Raw genomic sequence first — 21,497 nt, 5'->3', positions numbered from 1 at the left:
TCGCCTTCCCATTCCTCTCCCCACAACAGACACCCTGTGGGGTGGGTGAGGCTGAGAGAGCACTGAGATTACTAAAGAAGAATAAGAGTTGGTTCTTATATGCCGCTTTTCCCTACCCGAAGGAAGCTCAAAGCGGCTTACAGTCGCCTTCCCATTCCTCTCCCCACAACAGACACCCTGTGGGGTGGGTGAGGCTGAGAGAGCACTGATATCACTGCCCGGTCAGAACAATTTTATCAGTGCCGTGGCGAGCCCAAGGTCACCCAGCTGGTTGCTTGTGGGGGAGCGCAGAATCGAACCCGGCATGCCAGATTAGAAGTCCGCACTCCTAACCACATAGAATCATAGTGTTGGAAGGGACCTCCAGAGTCATCTAGCCCAACCCGCTGTACAATGCAGGAAATCACAACTACCTGCCAACCCACAATGTCCACAATTTAATGCCCACGTGATCCCCCCATCCACCAAAAATCTCCAGAATCCAACCTAGCCTGGAGGAAAATCACCTACCATCCCACATCAGCAATTAGCAATTCCCTGGGTCTGCAAGAAAGGGCCACAAGAGACAAACACTGGCAGATCCCCTTCTGCCCACCCACTTACCATCTGCCTAAGTTCATAACATCAGCATTGCTATTATATGACTATCTAGCCTCTGCTTAAAACTGTCCAAAGAAGGAGAACCCACCACCTCCCAAGGAAGCCTGTTCCACTGAGGATTCGCTCCATCAGGAAATTCTTCCAGATATTTAGCTGAAAATTCCTTTGAATTAATTTCAACCCAATGGTTCTGGTCTGACCCTTCTGGGGCAACAGAAAACAACTCTGCTCCATCGTCTATATAACCCCTCAAGTTTTGAAGATGGCTATCAGATCCCCTCTCAGTCATCTCCAGGCTAAACAGACCAAGCTCCCTCAACCTTTCCTTCTACCACTTGGTCTCCAAACCCCTCACCATCTTTGTAGCCCTCCTCTGGACACATTCCAGTTTCTCTACATCTTTCTTCAGTTGTGGTGCCCAAAACTGAACACAGTACTCCAAGTGAGGACTAACCAGAGCTCAAGGCAGGATCAGCCTATTCATCATGGCACAATATAATGCAAATCAGCTAATGTGATTAGCTGCAGTCCCCCACCACCCAGGCAAGAAACAGACCCAGAAAGAATAACAATCAAACTGCCCCTACTCTTCTGCAACCTATATACCTGTCAGAAACTGACAGTCTAGGACAAGACTTCTGAATAAAAGAAAGCTTTATTGCATAGCAGTTCAGGATCCTAGACGTCTCAAAGTCGAATCTAATGGATAGTTGAAATGCATCCCCTTTTACATACAAATTCTCCCGCCCAAACTTGGACGAGTTCCCAGAGGCTCGAAGCCCCCTCCTGCAGGTGCCAGTCCGGGTGGTGAGCCAAGGATGATAACAGGCCCGTCTTCAACCTTGGGACCTTCACAGAGTCTACTCGCAGAGATAATACAGTCTGGCGGAAACGTAACAGTTACCAAATCACTACACAAGCATCTCAGGGTTACATGGTTAAGTATATATTGACACATATACAAGATGGAGTCACTCAGGCCAAGCATAAATCATGGCCGTAACCAGGAGATTCTGACAATACCTTCACACACTGTAAGAAAGTTTGAGTTCAGATCCCCTGGGCTGGATGAAATGCACCCGAGAGTGCTCAAAGAACTTTCCAGAGAACTTGTACAGCCCTTGTCCATCATCTTCGGGACCTCTTTAAGGACTGGAGATGTCCCGGAGGACTGGAAGAGAGCAAACGTTATTCCGATCTTCAAAAAAGGGAGGAAGGATGACTCAGGAAACTACAGACCAGTGAGTCTGACCTCTGTTGTGGGGAAGATAATGGAGCAGATATTAAAGGGAGCGATCTGCAAACATCTGGAGGACAATTTGGTGATCCAAGGAAGTCAGCATGGATTTGTCTCCAACAGGTCCTGCCAGACCAACCTGGTTTCCTTTTTTGACCAAGTAACAGGTTTGCTGGATCATGGAAATTCGGTTGATGTCATTTACTTGGATTATAGTAAAGCTTTTGACAAGGTTCCCCATGATGTTCTGATGGATAAGTTGAAGGACTGCAATCTGTAATGGGTAATTGGTTTAAACTACAGGTACAATGATATAGGCTAGATATCAGGAAAGAAATTTTTCACAGTCAGAGTAGTTCAGCAGTGGAATAGGCTGCCTAAGGAGGTGGTGAGCTCCCCCTCACTGGCAGTCTTCAAGCAAAGGCTGGATGCACACTTTTCTTGGATGCTTTAGGATGCTTTGGGCTGATCCTGCGTTGAGCAGGGGGTTGGACTAGATGGCCTGTATGGCCCCTTCCCACTCTATGATTCTATGATTCTAAATCAAACAGGCACTTTTACACTTTTCCCGCCCAAAGTTACCCATTTCCCAGGGAGTTGGAGCCCCCCTCCCACAGGTGCCAGTCTGGGCGCCTTTCCAAGCGATAGTCAAGCCGTCTCAGCCTTGGGTGCTATAGGCAGTTCCTCTCCTACAGATCACATAGTTACAGAAATCTGCACAGAGTCTAAATCATGGCTGAGCAAAGCAAACAGCTCAGGATTACACAAAGGTTCTCAAAACAGCACACATGAGCCCAAGATGGAGTCGCAGAGGTCAAATACAAATCATGGCAGAGATCAGACACCTGATCCTGACCCTACCCAGAAGTGTCTCTCCCCTCCAGTATGCTGCTTCTCATTTGAGCAACCCAGATGTAGAACTCCACACTTCTCCTTATTGAATTGCATCTTGTTCTCATTGGCCCTCTTTCCCAGCACCTTCAGATCTTTTTGTAGCCTATCTTCTGGGGTATTTGCTACTCCTCCCAATTTAGTGTCTACAAATTTCATGAGGAGTTCCCCTCCCCCCTCATCCCGATCATTGATAAAAATGTTGAAAAGTACCAGACCCAGTACAGAACCCTGTGGCACTCTGCTTGTTGTATATGTGGCAATCCTACAGTAAGGTGACCAGATTGTCCCACTTTTGGAGGGACATCTGGGGGCACCTGGCAAATTGTATTTATGTTGAAATTTAAAAAATATATATTACAATACTATTTTTTGCATTCTATGTGTTCTATGAAACTTTTTGTTGCTCCATATAGACCAAATTTTTAATCAAGAACTCACCCAATCATTAGTGTCCCGCTTTACCAAAGTTAAAATCTGGTCACCTTATCCTACCGAGGACCAAGTATGGTGTCCGTGGTATGAGTGGGTAGACCTGGACTCTAATGGTCACGGCCAACATGACAGACAAATATGTTGGAATTCATCAAGGGGTCTGGGCCAATGGCTCACTGCCTTGGCCAGCCCCATCGTTGTCTGCATGTATCTATGCTGGGACTGCTGATTGAATCTTGGTGCTTTTTGCATCATGCACTCTCACAATTAAAAATGCTGCAATAGTTCCAGGGTCATGTGCTTCTTGAGCCCACCTATTTTACACCGCTGCTCCCCTCCCTCCAGCCTGATGAAATACCCTTGAGAGCCACTCTTTGGGTGTGGTTTTCTAGACTGTCCCCTGTCCACCTAACCATCCGAAAATCCAGTCTGCTGTCCGCCAGTTTACAAGTCAGAAAAACATGGGGAATGTTTTATTCCTAATATAAAAGGAAAGCTTAGTTTCTAGGAATCCTGCCATTATGCGGTGACAGAGAAGGATGCACATAATGGAAATTCCCCAGGGGATCACTTTTTCTAACAAAATAAATTTACAGCTGTTATGACATATTTAGCGTCAGAAAGAAACCATTTCTGCCTGAAGCAAGGAATAAACATCACCATCACCATCTGTGTGACACTCTTTATGAGCACGCACCCAGAGTATGCATTCCATTTTGTTTGTCATTAAAAGTTTGTTTTACTGATGTTTTTGGTAAAATATGTTCATTTGCAATTACAAAATGACGGACCTGCAGAGGGCAAAAACAGTATTCAGATTAATTCTTCAGTTAAGTAAACTATGCCATGACACCCATTCGTTACAATGGCATCATTAAGACAGCTTTAGGAGTCTGGGGTGTGACAAATAAAGCTAACAATCTGCAGAAGTCCCTATAGGCCATGCAACATTTCAGATCAATTTCGTAACTGAGACTTTCCTTCAGCTTCTCCATCAGCCCCAGTGTCATGTGCCATGTTAATCTTGGTGTTAATCTCCCAGGCTGGAATTGTGCTCCTTGCAACTACCCCTCCCAGCTGACACTCGTGGCACACCCACTGTCTAGTTTAGCCTGTCACTGGCTTTCTGCTTCACAAAGTTAATTTTCCTGTATCAATATTGCCCAGTAAGATCTTTGAATATCTCCTTGGTCGTAGTGACCCGTTGCTCCTGCTTGTCTCACACAGCAGTTGTGGTTTTCTTCATGATACTTGATCTGTACTCACCAGATAAACAGATTTGATGCACTTTGACACAGGCCTGGTTTAAGGATTCGCTGGGCCCAAGCCGAGTACAATTGCAGTGGGAGCAGCCAGACGGGGGCAGAGGAAAGGGATGTCTCCCTGAGTGTCTTTAAAGAGCGAAAAGTGGGGAGGAGAGAGGCTAAGGCCCTGATCCATGGGGGGAAGACATTAGGCAAGGCCCCTAGAAGTGTGGGGTCCATAGCATGTGCTACATGGTTAAACCGGTTGTGCTTTGACACAAATTACAAAATATTTTAGCCATGGTGCAATGTTCCTTATAAGCAAAAACCAGGAAGCTCCTTATGATTCCATTCACATCTGATAAAACTGATTTTACTTGTGATCCATTACGGAGAAGCTACAGGAGACAGGGGAATAAAGAAATCTTACTGGCATATGTGACTTGAATCAGAGGTAAATTTGCAGTCAAAACTTATCCATTTGGATAAGGCTATACAATCCATCCTATGGTATTAACCAGGGTCTGATGTTTGCCATGGCTCTGAGACTTGCAAAGAAAGAAGGCAATGTATCTGCTGTGCCATTCCCTGCCTTGAGGATTTATTTGAATCATGATCATCTTAAGAGCTCATGTTACTGAAACAGCCTCTCCACTAACAGAGAGGAAAAATAGCAGGAGACACGCCCTCGTCTTCCATCCAAAACCAACTCATCCTCCCTTCAGTTTTTTCACCAACAAACTTGTCTCAACTGGAATAGTGTTTCTAGGAGGACAAATCTTTTGCAGCTTTCTTAAAAGATACTAATTGCTAAGGATCTCTCTAGGGAGGCTTAGTTCTTCCAAGAAAGTTGGATAGGAAGTCTCAATATATTTTATGAGCTATGACACAAACTGCAAAGCATTTTCGCCATGGCACAATGCAGACAGATTTATGGAAGTTGGAGAAATCAAGAATTAAATCCAATGTCTAGGATAAGACAACCTGATTGTTTTGTCCAGCTGGAAAGGAGGTTCTAGTGATTTCCAATTTAAAAAAAATTGTTTTCATTGTGCATTGAAATTTAAAGGTGACAATAGACGGACAGCCATCAAGAAGGCAGAAGTCATTTTATGAGCTGCCCTTATTCCACTCACAGAGATCAACAACAACAAGGCCGGTGAAGGGATGGGGATGGGGGTGAAAATGGAAGAAAGGGGAGAACCACACACACACCACAGAATTCTTCAAAAATATTTCTGTAATTTATGGAGCATAAATGAATTTAAGGATTATAAAAACCATCAGATGTGTATTTAACACTAACATTGCATGCGAGTACTGACAACACAAGAGTAGCAATCTAGAACCAGAATAGCATGGGAGACACGTGCCTCTATTCTCAGGAATACAGCGGATGCTAGACTGGGGGGGGGGGGGGAAGGGAAGAACTCTGTGGTTAGCCTCCCTCCGCCCAGGACCTGGGAAGGCTACAGGCTGCAGGGAAGTGGCCAGCAGGGGCAGCTCTCACGCAGCAGGGATCTGCAGCTTCCAAGCCTCAGAGGGAAGTGGAAGGAGGAGGGGGTGGTCGGGGGTGGGGGACAGAAGGCGACTGGCTGGCCGCTGGGCAGTCAGGCAAGCCAGTTGGAGGAGGAGGCACTTGGGGGTGGGACAGCCGCCCTGAGTGGGTGTTAAGCGTTGAGTGGCACTTAAGCCATGTGACCAGCTCCTCCTTTTAGGCCTTACCAGAAATATATTATGTGGAATAGATGTAAACATATATCTCCATGCTAAGTATAATTGTAATACTGAAAAATTACAATTACAAAAATTGTAATACTGAAATAAGAATGAAAATACCTAATATTTTATCAATGAATCCTCTTTAAATGAATTCTTTTCAATGACAAGAATGTATGAGAAGAATATAAACCTTAAAAAATAAATCGTAAATAATATTGTGTAAATCTATATGATATACGACTATGCAATAAACACATATTTAATTCCTTAAATGCTGGCTACTTAATCCTAGGGTGATATGTTAGTGTTTATGGTTCACTCGCCAAATGGTTCTGCAGGATCCAATATACAGAAGTCTCGTAAAAATGACATAACAATTATTCAAATCACATAATATCAAATCAAATCACACAATGTATTTTAAATTTTAAATGTAACAGCAACAGTCCGGTGATGGCTGGAGATCTCCTGCTTATTTCAGGGGACAGAGATCCACTCACCTGGAGAAAATAGCTGCTTTGGAAGCTGTCTCCCAAACTCCGCCTTCCTCAGGCTCCACCCCCCCCCCCCCAAATATCCCAACTATTTCCTAACCCAGAGCTGGCAACCTTACAAATGGGACTTGACCCATCCAAGACAAAAGAAAAAGGGAAATACTTTTAAAGACCACCGTTGTGTTAAATTAGTCAGCTAAAGATATCTGTGGTTTGGGGGTCTTTCAGTCACTGTCCTTAAGCCATGATAAAATATGGGGACATTCCGCACGACTTTAATATAGCACTAGTCTTACATTTTGTTTTCGCCACTAAAACTACGTTCCGTATGACATCGCACACAATCTGCAACAGTCCTGCAACACTAGCACCAAAATCGCTTCGTTGTAGCAATTTCTGGGGAATCGGGAAAAGTGGATTCACCCTCAGAAAATCGCTACACTCTTGCCAACAACCTGCAACACTTGCAAAAAAGACATGTGCATTCTCAATGTAGCAGCTGCAACAAAGTCCCTCCCCCTGGCTCTCTCCTCCGAACTTCCAGCAAAGTGATCGCCATTTTTTCCCCCTCGGAGTGGGGAAAGCAACAAACCAGCGAGGCTTCATTCACCCAGCGAGGCTTCTCCAGCTACAGTCCCTCCACAGAAGTGCTTTAAAGCTCCCCTAAGTCCCCAAGCACAACACAGTCACCAGTCCGCCAGTTCCCTTTAATTTCGGGCAAAAATCACACCCGTGCGGGGTTTTTTTTCCACTCGGGGGATCGTGGTAATGATGAATCACACGCCAGCTAGATGGGTCACACGCCAGCTAGATGGGTCTCTCCGTTGCAACGAATCATTGCATATTCGTTGCAACGTGTGTGTGTTTTTTTTAACTGTGCTTAAAGGGAAAGGGGCTTTTCGGGAGCATGATAACAACCACCCATTGGCTGTTCTGTTTGATTGACGGCCAGGGGCGGGAACAAGCACAGAAAAAAATCGCTTCCTTTCTAGCGATTCCTGCAAGACCAGAAACCTGTGGGGAACGAATGAAATGCTACTGGATTCCACTACAAATGAAGGTATGTGGGATGCCGAGATTCCACTATTTAAAATAGCATTTCCACTTTGTGAAAGCAATTGGCAACATTGGTGCTTGTGCGGAATGCCCATGGTATTGTAGTCCCAAAGCAAGCTGACATTCCAGCTACCCATTTTTGGGCGGAGTTGCGACCGATTTGCCTGGCACAACAGTCAATTCTGTGCCTAGTAGACTTTACAAAGAAGAACAACTGAAAGATGCACAGATTCTCCAGATGAAGAATTTGCTGAAAAGCATAGAGAATTTTTACTGAGTAATAAAATATTTTTCTTCTGATTTTTCCCCATCGGCCTTATTTTTTGTATAAAGATATTGCTGGAGCTGTTCAGAAGCCAATTTTAAATGCCAGCATAACTTTAGCTTCCTTTTAGTCATCTTTCATATAGTCGTCTATGACGTTTGAAATAATTGCTGGTGCCATATAAACGTAGAGAAATGAAGCTCTTTATGAGTGGAAGGAACTTTCAAGCTGTTTCAAATAATCCAAGCAGACATCTCAGCTTCTGTTAGAAAGTACAGAAGCTGGTGGGATAAAACATTTGCATTTAACAAGGAAAAATCAAATGCACCACTATAGGATATGTGAGATTTGTCTTGGCAGTAGTACATGTGAAAAGGATCTGGGGTCTTAGGAGATCAGACACTGAACACGAGTCAGCAGTGCGACACATTAGCTAAAAAAGCAAATGGGATTTTGGGCTATATAAAAAGAAGCATAGTGTCCAGATCACGCGAGGTGATGTTTGCACTTTAATCTGCTCTGGTTAGAGCTTAGTTGAAGTACTTTGTTCAGTTTTGTGCACCACAGCTGAAGAAAGATGTAGAGAAACTGGAGTGTGTCCAGAGGAGGGCTACAAAGATGGTGAGGGGTTTGGAGACCAAGTCGTAAGAGAACTTGGCATTTTTAGCCTGGAGAGAAGACGACTAAGTGGTGATATGATAATCCTCAAAAGATAAAGTATCCTTTGCAATTGATTAGCCCTATCCCAAGATGATGAGCCTCTTGCTGGGGTTGTAAATGGTAATGACTGGGGAAGGCACTGGCAAACCACCCCGTATAGAGTCTGCCATGAAAACGCTAGAGGGCATCACCCCAAGGGTCAGACATGACTCGGTGCTTGCACAGGGGATACCTTTACCTATACCTTTATCCCAAGATGAGATTTTAATAAGGCTAGCAGGCTTAAAACTAAAAAGCCTGAGAGTTCCACCCACGGTGAGAAGATCAGGAATAGTCAATGTGAAGTTAGGAGAATGTATAGTCAGAGAGAGGAAGCGGGAGGAGGAAAGGGCAAGGAGTGATCTGGGCAGTGGGGAGGACAGCCAAGAGCTGCGGATCCCAGTGATGGGGGATAGAGGGACATTGGGCAGTGCAAGGAAGTGGTTGAAATGAAGAAGTGCAAGATATGGTGAAGCTCGCATTCCTTCTAACTTCCTTCCTATCCAGAGAATCGGGGGGGGGGGTAAAGAAGTACATCCCCTTCTTGACATTGGTGCTGTGCAACACCAACTCCATATACAATAAGACCACAACCCTGCAGGACTTTCTTGCAGGGCAAGGTATGGACCCGGCTTGCCTGACAGGGACCTGGGCGTTGGAGGGCAAGACAGTTTCCCTGGGTCAATTAACCTCATCTGGGTTTTATGCCCTTCACATATCTGTCTGTCTGTCTGTCTGTCTGTCTTACTTATTTGAAAGTGAAGTTGATGGATTCAGGATAGATAAATAGAAATACCTCTTTATTCAATAAGTGCTTAAATTGTAAAATTTGCTGCCGGTTCACATAGTGATGACATTGAAAGGGAATTAGATCAATCAAACTATCAGTTTATCACAATCATTGATCAGTTCAAAACAGCCACAAATGAACATCGGAGATCCATCCATGAAGGAGAGGTCTGTTCTGGCCACTGGCTTGGGTCATCCAAACCACCCGGTCGTCCAGGAGCCGTACTGCAGGCTCCGAAGGATATCTATGCTTTGCACATCTTGAATAATGTAGTCATTATTGTTTAAATTACAACAGTCAACAGTGATTTTGGAGGCAAAAACAGCTTCTTTCGGTCATATTTAAGTTTATTTTTATGTAATGATGTATTGCTATTCATTTGAAAATTACTTCCTATGTTTCCATGTAGTATTTTAATCTCTATCACTAAACTGCTTAACTCATTTCAGTTAAGACTGGTGTCTTCTTTAGTGTCCAGAAAGGGTGTGATTATTGTAATCGATGGGCTGTTTCTGGCAACTGCATGGAAATTAAGGGCATTTCTGCACCCTTTAAATGTGGTGAAATGCTTACCTGTTGTAGTCATTATATTCCAGCCCCTCCGTATGACGTCGCCAACATCCAGCATCTGGGCAGTAACCAGCCAGCTACATCCTCCATTTTAAAGTGCTATTGTCATATCTGCTCTCCTGCCAGAGCCAGGAGAGTTGAGTTAGATGTTAGAATCATAGAATCATAGAATCATAGAGTTGGAAGGGGCCATACAGGCCATCTAGTCCAACCCCCTGCTCAACGCAGGATTAGCCCTAAGCATCCTAAAGCATCCAAGAAAAGTGTGTATCCAACCTTTGCTTGAAGACTGCCAGTGAGGGGGAGCTCACCACCTCCTTAGGCAGCCTATTCCACAGCTGAACTACTCTGACTGTGAAAAACTTTTTCCTGATATCTAGCCTATATCGTTGTACTTGAAGTTTAAACCCATTACTGCTTGTCCTCTCCTCTGCAGCCAACAGAACCAGCATCCTGTCCTCCTCCAAGTGACAACCTTTCAAATACTTAAAGAGGGCTATCATGTCCCCTCTCAACCTCCTTTTCTCCAAGCTGAACATTCCCAAGTCCCTCAACCTATCTTCATAGGGCTTGGTCCCTTGGCCCCAGATCATCTTCGTCGCTCTCCTCTGTACCCTTTCAATTTTATCTACGTCCTTCTTGAAGTGAGGCCTCCAGAACTGCACACAGTACTCCAAGTGTGGTCTGACCAGTGCCGTATACAATGGGACTATGACATCTTGTGATTTTGATGTGATGCCTCTGTTGATACAGCCCAAAATGGCATTTGCCTTTTTTACCGCTGCATCACACTGCCTGCTCATGTTTAATTTACAATCCACAAGTACCCCAAGGTCTCGTTCACACACAGTGTTACCTAGAAGCATATCCCCCATCCAGTAGGTATGCTTTTCATTTTTCTGACCCAGATGCAGAACTTTACACTTATCTTTATTAAATTGCATCTTGTTCTCATTTGCCCATTTTTCCATTGTGTTCAGATCTCGTTGAACTCTGTCTCTATCTTCCGGAGTATTTGCCAGTCCTCCCAATTTGGTATCATCTGCAAACTTGATGAGTAGTCCCTCCATCCCCTCATCTAGATCATTAATAAATATGTTAAAAAGTACCGGGCCAAGCACCGAGCCCTGAGGTACCCCGCTACTCACCTCTCTCCAGTCTGATGAAACACCATTGACAACAACTCTTTGAGTGCGGTTCTCTAAACAATTCCCTATCCACCTGACTATCTGAAAATCCAGATTGCAGTCCTTCAATTTATCCTTCAGAACATCATGGGGAACCTTGTCAAAAGCTTTACTAAAATCCAAGTAAATGACATCAACCGAATTTCCCCGATCCAGCAAACCTGTTACTTGGTCAAAAAAGGAAACCAGGTTGGTCTGGCAGTACCTGTTGGAGACAAATCCATGCTGACTTCCTTGGATCACCAAATTGTCCTCCAGATGTTTGCAGATCGCTCCCTTTAATATCTGCTCCATTATCTTCCCCACAACAGAGGTCAGACTCACTGGTCTGTAGTTTCCCGGGTCATCCTTCCTCCCTTTTTTGAAGATCGGAATAACATTTGCTCTCTTCCAGTCCTCCGGGACATCTCCAGTCCTTAAAGAGGTTCCGAAGATGATGGACAAGGGCTGTGCAAGTTCTCTGGAAAGTTCTTTGAGTACTCTCGGGTGCATTTCATCCGGACCAGGGGATTTGAACTCATCCAGTGCAACTAAATGCCTCTCGACAACCTCTCTATCCATGTTAACCTGCCACCCAGACACTATCCTTTGGCTATGGCCATCTCTAGATGTGCCTAAACACTTTGACATGTGGGAAAAAACAGATGTAAAATAGGCACTAAGCCTTTCTGCTTTCTCTGCATCTTCCGTTAGAGTTTGTCCATCCGCACCCAACAGTGGGCCTATTGCCTCCTTTACTTTACGTTTGCTCCTCACATAACTGAAAAATCTTTTCTTGTTACAATGGGCTTCCCTGGCCAATCTTAGCTCACTCTCAGCTTTGGCCTTTCTGATGATTGATCTACAGTGCCTAGTAACCTGTAGGTACTCTTCTTTAGAGCTCTGTCCTTCCCTCCATTTCCTGAACATTTTCCTTTTCTTTCTTAGTTCCTCTTGAAGTTCTCTGTTCATCCAAATAGGCTTCTTAGAGCTCCTGCAGTGTTTTCGTCTTTCTGGGATAGTCATTGATTGAGCATGCAATAGCTCCTGTTTGAGTAGCGCCCACCCTTCACATGCTCCCTTCCCTTCCAGCATTCTCGTCCATGGTATGACACTCATCATGTCTCTGAGTTTATTAAAGTTTGCCCTACAAAAATCCAACATCCGCGTCTGGCTACAAGCTTCCTTGGCTCCCCATCTCAAAAGGAATTCTATGAGGACATGGTCACTTCCCCCTAGGGTCCCCACCTCCTTCACCTCATCCACCAACTCTTGCCTGTTGGTCAGTATTAAGTCCAGTATGGCTGAACCTCTTGTGGGTTCATCTACCATTTGATAAATGAAATTGTCAGCCAGGCAGGTCAGAAAGTTGCATGACTGAGGACACTTCGCAGAGTTTGTTTCCCAGCACACATCTGGGAAATTGAAGTCACCCATGATGACAAGGTCCTGCCGCTTGGATATTTTCTCAAGCTGCTCACAAAGTGCAGCATCCACATCCTCTCGTTGGTCAGGCGGTCGGTAGCAAACACCAACCACCACACTGTTTGTTTTCCCCTCGCTTATTTTCACCCAGATGCTTTCCACTGTAGTTATGCTCTCCTCCACTAGAATTTCCTGACAGGTAAGCCCTTTCCTCACATACAGTGCCACTCCTCCACCTCTTAGATCTATTCTGTTTTTTCTGAACAGTTCATATCCATCCACCATTACATTCCAGTCATGAGAATCATTCCACCAAGTTTCTGTGATGCCTACTAGATCATACCTTTCCATCAGCATGAGAAGTTCCAGCTCTTCCTTTTTATTGCCCATGCTTCGGGCGTTAGTATAAAGACATCTGAATCCTTTTACTTTTGGTTCCCTATGAGCTGGCTTTGCCGGTTGGGCTGCCTCCGATCGTTTTCCTTCCATACACTCCCTATGTTGATCGTCTCCTTCCCCTAGTGGCTTTAATTTAAAGCTCTCCTGATGAATCTCCCCAGGTTCCTGCCAAACACATTCTTCCCCAGTTTCGATAAGTGCAGTCCATCAGGTGCTAGTAGGCCTTCCTCAAGAAAGCCTATCCCATGGTCCCAGAAACCAAATCTCTCCTGCCGGCACCAACTACGCAGTTTATTGAGCTCCATCCCCCTCCAACTCTTTGACCCTTCTCTTACCTTTTGGCCAAGCTTCATTGCTCAGGAAGGCTCTCCCTCCTCCGCTGCAAGGCCTCTGAGAACTCCCTCTTATCACCCCGCTTGTCCTTGGTTTGTTTGGGGGATGCTGGAAATTTACTGCCGAGAACAACCATAAGGGCAGACTCCAGCTATTCGCACCTTTTTAGATCAATAGCCTCTTCCTTTGTGAACCCCTCTTCCCGCCTGAATTACCCTCCTATAAATACCCCTATGGGGGCGACCCATCCCTGTCTTTGTCAGTGCATCCCCTGCACCCAGCATTGCTGTTTCGCATCACCTTATGGATCCTTTCAGTAGAGACTAGCTTCTTAGCACCACCTCTGTCTGGAGCAGTTCTATTTGAGAGGGTCGCTTCTGATCGAACGGGTCAGCCACGGTTCATGACAGCTATTTAGCGTGAGCTACAGGAGAGCAACCAGCAGGTAACCAGCAGAGGGAAGTTATGGAGGCTAAAATGTTTCTGCCTCATCCTGCTCTTGCACCTGCATCCTTCTCCCTTGTTCCTGGGGATGGGAATGCCTTTCTAAAAGGTCTAACATCCTGGAACAATGAATAGGTGGACAAGCATGAAGGCGATGCTAGAAATAATCATCCCAAAAAGTTGTAACACAAAGCACGCCTCTCTAAAGTTCCCCCTCCCCAAATCAGGAATGAGATTAATTTTAAAAAGTTATATGCATAGGCATTTAAACAGACAACTATGAATTAAAAATAATAGCAGGCATCATGGGAACTTTAAAACATGGAGAAAGGGGATTGGCTGCCTGGATTGACTGACATGCAGAAGAGAGTTGCGTGTAAAGCAAATTTCTCTCTTCCACCATTTCCAGTAGCATTTGTGGAGGGTGAGAAGCGCGAAAAGGCGGCTGATGAAAGTGAGACAGCAAAAAGTTGAGGAGGGGCTGGGAGGCACAATAATATTTAGCGCTATGCCATTCAGCTACCGGAACACTGTTTTTTCTTATGTGCGGAAATGCCCTAACTGACCCAAAGTATGGCAGCAGCTCAGACTACAGTCCAGGGCAAGATACAGAGATTGAATACCCCGTGTACTGAAAGACCATCTCATTCTGACCACCAGTCCTAGATATGGTGGTGGTGGTGGTGGTGGTGGTGGTGGTGGTGGTGGTGGTAGTAGTAGTAGTAGTAGTAGTAGTAGTAGTAGTAGTAATTTTATTTTTTATGCCACCCTTCCCTGTATGGCTCAGTATCAGGATGACAGATTTGAAATAAACACTTCTCTTGTAGAAAGGAAAGTTTATTTATTCAAGCAGCTCTTCCAGGACTCAGATAGCTGAAACTAAAGACCAGGGCACAAGCAACAGTTCTTATCCACCAACTCTTCCCGCCAAAGCGAGTTCACACCCTCCCTTAGACACAACACCCCCCATTCAGACAATCTTAGCAATGGCTACACTTCACCTAACTTGAACATCATGACAGAAACCTTTGGGTTCTGACACTCAGGGTGGTTCACAAGAAGTTTAAAATAATCTTCTAATACATTTATAACAGATTATTGATTAAATTAAATATTAAAAGTAATTTAAAAGCTGCCACCTCTTTTTCAAAGCTGCAACGGATTTGGGGACAGGGCGTCTGCAGGACTGCCTTCTTCCATACTGTCCAGCATGCCTGCTCTGGTTTTCCTCACAAGGCCTGGTCCCTTCAGAAGGGCACCAGTGGCAGTCAGAGGTTTTCCAGCTGTGGCACACCATCTGTAGGCAGCCCTTCCCCTTCTGGCTGGCCTGGCACTCTTTCCTCAAGCCTTTGATTCGGAATAGATAATTTAACACCATCTTCCTAATCTTTTGGCCTGAGGATTGTGTAAAATCGATTTCAAACTGCTTGCTGTTATATGTTTATGCTCTGGCTAGTACGAATTAGCAGGTCTTCCGCCAGGCGTTTGGCTGAGGTCAGGGCAGATTCCGGAGTTCCCAATCTGTATATCCCTCCCTTCCTTCTGCAATCCGGGCTCTCTCAGCTAACACTGCCTAGGGCCATCTAGGTAAGTAAGTTTATACTTACGCCCGAAGCATGGGCAATAAGAAGGAAGAGCTGGAACTTCTCATGCTGATGGAAAGGTATGATCTAGTAGGCATCACAGAAACTTGGTGGAATGATTCTCATGAATGGAATGTAATAGTAGATGGATATGAACTGTTCAGAAAAAACAGAATAGATCGAAGAGGTGGAGGAGTGGCACTGTATGTGCGGAAAGGGCTTACCTGTCAGGAAATTCTAGTAAAGGAGAGCATATCTACAGTGGAAAGCATCTGGGTGAAAATAAGCGAGGGGAAAACAAACAGTGTGGTGGTTGGTGTTTGCTACCGACCGCCTGACCAACGAGAGGATGTGGATGCTGCACTTTGTGAGCAGCTTGAGAAAATATCCAAGCGGCAGGACCTTGTCATCATGGGTGACTTCAATTTCCCAGATGTGTGCTGGGAAACAAACTCTGCGAAGCGTCCTCAGTCATGCAACTTTCTGACCTGCCTGGCTGACAATTTCATTTATCAAATGGTAGATGAACCCATAAGAGGTTCAGCCATACTGGACTTAATACTGACCAACAGGCAAGAGTTGGTGGATGAGGTGAAGGAAGTGGGAACCCTAGGGGGAAGTGACCATGTCCTCATAGAATTCCTTTTGAGATGGGGAGCCAAGGAAGCCTGTAGCCAGACGCGGATATTGGATTTTCGTAGGGCAAACTTTAATAAACTCAGAGACATGATGAGTGTCATACCACGGACGAGAATGCTGGAAGGGATGGGAGCATGTGAAGGGTGGGCACTACTCAAACAAGAGCTATTGCATGCTCAGTCAATGACTATCCCAGAAAGACGAAAACACCGCAGGAGCTCTAAGAAGCCTATTTGGATGAACAGAGAACTTCAAGAGGAACTGAGAAAGAAAAGGAAAATGTTCAGGAAATGGAGGGAAGGACAGAGCTCTAAAGAAGAGTACCTACAGGTTACTAGGCACTGTAGATCAATCATCAGAAAGGCCAAAGCTGAGAGTGAGCTAAGATTGGCCAGGGAAGCCCATTGTAACAAGAAAAGATTTTTCAGTTATGTGAGGAGCAAACGTAAAGGAGGCAATAGGCCCACTGTTGGGTGCGGATGGACAAACTCTAACGGAAGATGCAGAGAAAGCAGAAAGGCTTAGTGCCTATTTTACATCTGTTTTTTCCCACATGTCAAAGTGTTTAGGCACATCTAGAGATGGCCATAGCCAAAGGATAGTGTCTGGGTGGCAGGTTAACATGGATAGAGAGGTTGTCGAGAGGCATTTAGCTGCACTGGATGAGTTCAAATCCCCTGGTCCGGATGAAATGCACCCGAGAGTGCTCAAAGAACTTTCCAGAGAACTTGCACAGCCCTTGTCCATCATCTTCGGAACCTCTTTAAGGACTGGAGATGTCCCGGAGGACTGGAAGAGAGCAAATGTTATTCCGATCTTCAAAAAAGGGAGGAAGGATGACCCGGGAAACTACAGACCAGTGAGTCTGACCTCTGTTGTGGGGAAGATAATGGAGCAGATATTAAAGGGAGCGATCTGCAAACATCTGGAGGACAATTTGGTGATCCAAGGAAGTCAGCATGGATTTGTCTCCAACAGGTCCTGCCAGACCAACTTGGTTTCCTTTTTTGACCAAGTAACAGGTTTGCTGGATCAGGGAAATTCGGTTGATGTCATTTACTTGGATTTTAGTAAAGCTTTTGACAAGGTTCCCCATGATGTTCTGAAGGATAAATTGAAGGACTGCAATCTGGATTTTCAGATAGTCAGGTGGATAGGGAATTGGTTAGAGAACCGCACTCAAAGAGTTGTTGTCAATGGTGTTTCATCAGACTGGAGAGAGGTGAGTAGCGGGGTACCTCAGGGCTCGGTGCTTGGCCCGGTACTTTTTAACATATTTATTAATGATCTAGATGAGGGGATGGAGGGACTACTCATCAAGTTTGCAGATGACACCAAATTGGGAGGACTGGCAAATACTCCGGAAGATAGAGACAGAGTTCAACGAGATCTGAACACAATGGAAAAATGGGCAAATGAGAACAAGATGCAATTTAATAAAGATAAGTGTAAAGTTCTGCATCTGGGTCAGAAAAATGAAAAGCATGCCTACTAGATGGGGGATACGCTTCTAGGTAACACTGTGTGTGGCGAATGCCATTTTGGGCTGTATCAACGGGGGCATCACATCAAAATCACAAGATGTGATAGTGCCATTGTATACGGCACTGGTCAGACCACACCTGGAGTACTGTGTGCAGTTCTGGAGGCCTCACTTCAAGAAGGACGTAGTTAAAATTGAAAAGGTACAGAGGAGAGCGACGAGGATGATCTGGGGCCAAGGGACCAAACCCTATGAAGATAGGTTGAGGGACTTTGGAATGTTCAGCATGGAGAAAAGGAGGTTGAGAGGGGACATGATAGCCCTCTTTAAGTATTTGAAAGGTTGTCACTTGGAGGAGGGCAGGATGCTGTTTCCGTTGGCTGCAGAGGAAAGGACACGCAGTAATGGGTTTAAACTTCAAGTACAACGATATAGGCTAGATATCAGGAAAAACATTTTCACAGTCAGAGAAGTTCAGCAGTGGAATAGGCTGCCTAAGGAGGTGGTGAGCTCCCCCTCACTGGCAGTCTTCAAGCAAAGGTTGGATACACACTTTTCTTGGATGCTTTAGGATGCTTTGGGCTGATCCTGCGTTGAGCAGGGGGTTGGACTAGATGGCCTGTATGGCTCCTTCCAACTCTATGATTCTATGATTCTATGATAATTGCCTTCCTATGGATTGTACACAGCAAAGTTTATTACTCTCTCTCTGTTTCTCTCTCTCTGTTAATGGAGCTGGAGATCTGTCTTTAAATTTGGTTTATGCTTCAGAATTCTTTCATGCCATAACTCACTATAAATCACTTGAAGTGTTCCGCAATAAATATATTTTATGAATGGAAATGTGAGGTGAAATGCAAAAGATGAATCTGACCTTTGGCACTCTGAATCCGCCTGCCCTTCCTTTCTGGAGTCTAATTGCCTGAGAAATGGACCCCAAAGTCCTCTGGAGCCTTAAGTCCCACAAACATAGGACAAATATTTCCATTCAATTTCATTTTATTCATATTTATTTTATTTTTTTTAATTTTAATTTCTAGACTGCTGCTCCCAGGAAACTTTCTTGCAGCGGTTTACAGCAGGTATATAAAACATCGCACATAAAATCTTACAACAATAAAATCCCCAAATTTTGCCCCAATAAAATAAACATGACAATAGAATACAATTTCATGCAAAAATAATGTTGCATTGCTATTTCATTAGGTGTAACTGTTGTTTGCGTTAACTTGGAAACTATTTGGGGGGGGGGAATTTTCCCCCTGGAAAAGAGCTGTCAAATATTTTGAAAAATATCCACCTTGGCTTCTGTCTATGTTTTTCATGGTATGAAAAGTGCACTTAAAGGTGAAATCTCCTCAGTCATGCTTTCCAGGTCATCTGCAACTGGAGATCAGACTCCAGGGGCCTCTGGAGCAATCAGCCCTGACGAAAGAATAACTGCAAGATGAATCTTGTTCTGGAACTTTAGCCAAGAGAGGAGCGCCAGTTGGCCTGTCCTTGCTCTTAAAACATCTTTTCCTCAATCTTTTTCTTTTAAAACGTTTGGAATAGCTATCTCTACGCTCCAGTGATTCAGTTGTGTTTGTGGATCTGCCAAAGAGTGAGCTTGAGGTCCTCAGCAGGATCCAAGCAGACATGGAATTGACCAATGCATCACCTGCCAGATCCCCTAGGTTTAAGCCTCGAACTAACCAATCGCACACACTGGTGGGAAGATCCATTGTCTGCTGTATGTATAAATGTTGGGGTTTTGTGGGCTCGTTTTAGTCTTCTTCTTAGGAGCTCTAGCAACCTGTGCTCATGCTGAGATCATAATAAAAAGACTTGGTCATATGCCCAGTGTCCTAGTTTCCTTCAAACCTACGGATCTAACGCTGGCAATGAGGCTCGGATCATGATGCTAGGTACAGAATCCTGGTAAGCGATCATTTTCTGAAATCACTGGTATGGGCCCTGCTGCCAGGGAGGGACAAACCACCAGCTGAAATCGTCTCCTGTTCAGTGCCTGACCTCCAGGGAAGGGACCATCCACCCCACTGAACGTGCTGCCTGGTGAACACTCAGCAGTCATGGAAGCTATTGCTACTTTGGGCCCTTTGATCTGGGCGCTCCTGCCAGATGACAATCCTATGAGAGACGCATCCGCCATTACCTTGTGACCAATGGCATCACGGATGTTCCTGAAACTCTGTGGCCCAGCCACCTGTAACTTCACCCAAGATTTGCTCATGCTGGATGCCGTGGACATGGACGAGATCCTTTGGCGCATGAGGGAGCACTTCAGTCCTCAGCCCGTAGAAATAGCCAGCTGCCATGCATTCTACCAACGCATCCAGCAGGAAGGCAAGACCATCACTGTCTTCACTGCCCCCCTCCAGGACAGGTCTCGTGACTGACAATTCATGAACCTGGAGGAGATGCTGCAAGACCGCCTGCTCTGCGGACTCTGAGACAAGCCTGTGCAGTGTCATCTTTCTGCCATCTTCAAGAATGCCTCATTGCTACCAGGACCGCTGCTCACAGCCGTTTGTCACGATGCCCTACTGCCTTGTTCCCGAGCACCACACTCCAGAGCCACTGTCCCATGTTGCAACACGCTGTGTAGGGCCTGCAACAGGACGGGGTGCATGGCCTGAGCATGCCATTCCAAACAATGCCCGGCCTCAGCCTGACAAGGACAAGCATTCAAGCTAGATGGGAGAGACACTAGGGAGCATGGTGTGTGAATGAGACCTTGGGGCACTTGTGGACTGGTAGCTAAATATGAGCAGACAGTTTGACATGGCGGTAAAGAAGGCAAAGGCAGTCTTGGGCTGTCTCAACAGAGGCATCGTATGTAAACCTCAAGATGCCATAGTCCCGCTTTATGCTGCATTGGTCAGTCCCCACCTGGAGCAATATGGGCAATTTGGGAGGCCTCAGTTCTGGGGCTTGGGGACAAAGCTCTCTGAGGAAAGGCTGAGGGACTTAGAAATGTTCAGCTTGAAGAAGAGGTATATTTTTAGCCTCTCCTCTGTTTTTATGTTATGGGAAAAATTGTGCTTGTCTTGTTCGTTCGTTTGTTCATTCATATACTGCCCTCCCCGAAGAATGAGAGTGGTTTACATGAAACAGGAATGATACAGATCACTCAGTTTGTAATAATGTGGTGATAACAATAACAACAACAATAACAACAATATAGTGATAATGATAAACAACATTGTAAAATGGTAGAATACTGCGGAGAACATTAATCAACCTGTACGGAAGGCCCAGTGGGTTGGGCGGATCTGTAGTGATTGTCGTTGGAGAGAGGCTTGGGGGCCAATTGGAAGGGATGGTTCAGGTCGACCTCAACCAAATGCATGCCAGAGGAGCTCCCTTTTGCTTGCCCTGTGCAACTATTTTTCACAGAGTAGTTCAGCAGTGGAATAGGCTGCCTAAGGAGGTGGTGAGCTCCCCCTCACTGGCAGTCTTCAAGCAAAGGTTGGATACACACTTTTCTTGGATGCTTTAGGATGCTTAGGGCTGATCCTGCGTTGAGCAGGGGGTTGGACTAGATGGCCTGTATGGCCCCTTCCAACTCTATGATTCTATGATTCTGTAACATCCGGTGCCAGCTGGACCGGGGCAGGTTGGCCATCGTCGTACTTTTAGAACTGTCAGCTCTGTTTAACGTGGACGACTGTGAGTTGTTGGCCCACTGCCTCACCGGAGCTGGGATTAGGGGGACTGTGCTACAATGGCTGGTCTTCTTTCTCCGGAACCAGTCGCAGAGGGTTGCTGTGGGGGATGAGCTATCGGACCCTGTGGGGCTCCCTTGTGGAGTTCTGCAGTGGGCGGTTCTCTCCCCCACATCTACATGCGCCCTCTAGCCCAGCTGGTCTGGAGTTATGGGCTGAGTTGTCACCAATATGCGGATGACACCCATCTCCTGATGGATGGATGGCCGGACTCCCCCCCCCCCCGAAACATTTGCCAGATGTTTGGAAGCACTGCCTGAAGCTCGACCCCTCCAAGATAGAGGTCCTGTGGTT

Source organism: Paroedura picta, chromosome 6, assembly GCF_049243985.1.
Source record: "Paroedura picta isolate Pp20150507F chromosome 6, Ppicta_v3.0, whole genome shotgun sequence".
NCBI classification, from domain to species: Eukaryota; Metazoa; Chordata; class Lepidosauria; order Squamata; family Gekkonidae; genus Paroedura; species Paroedura picta.
Note: the sequence above shows the minus strand (reverse complement) of the source record.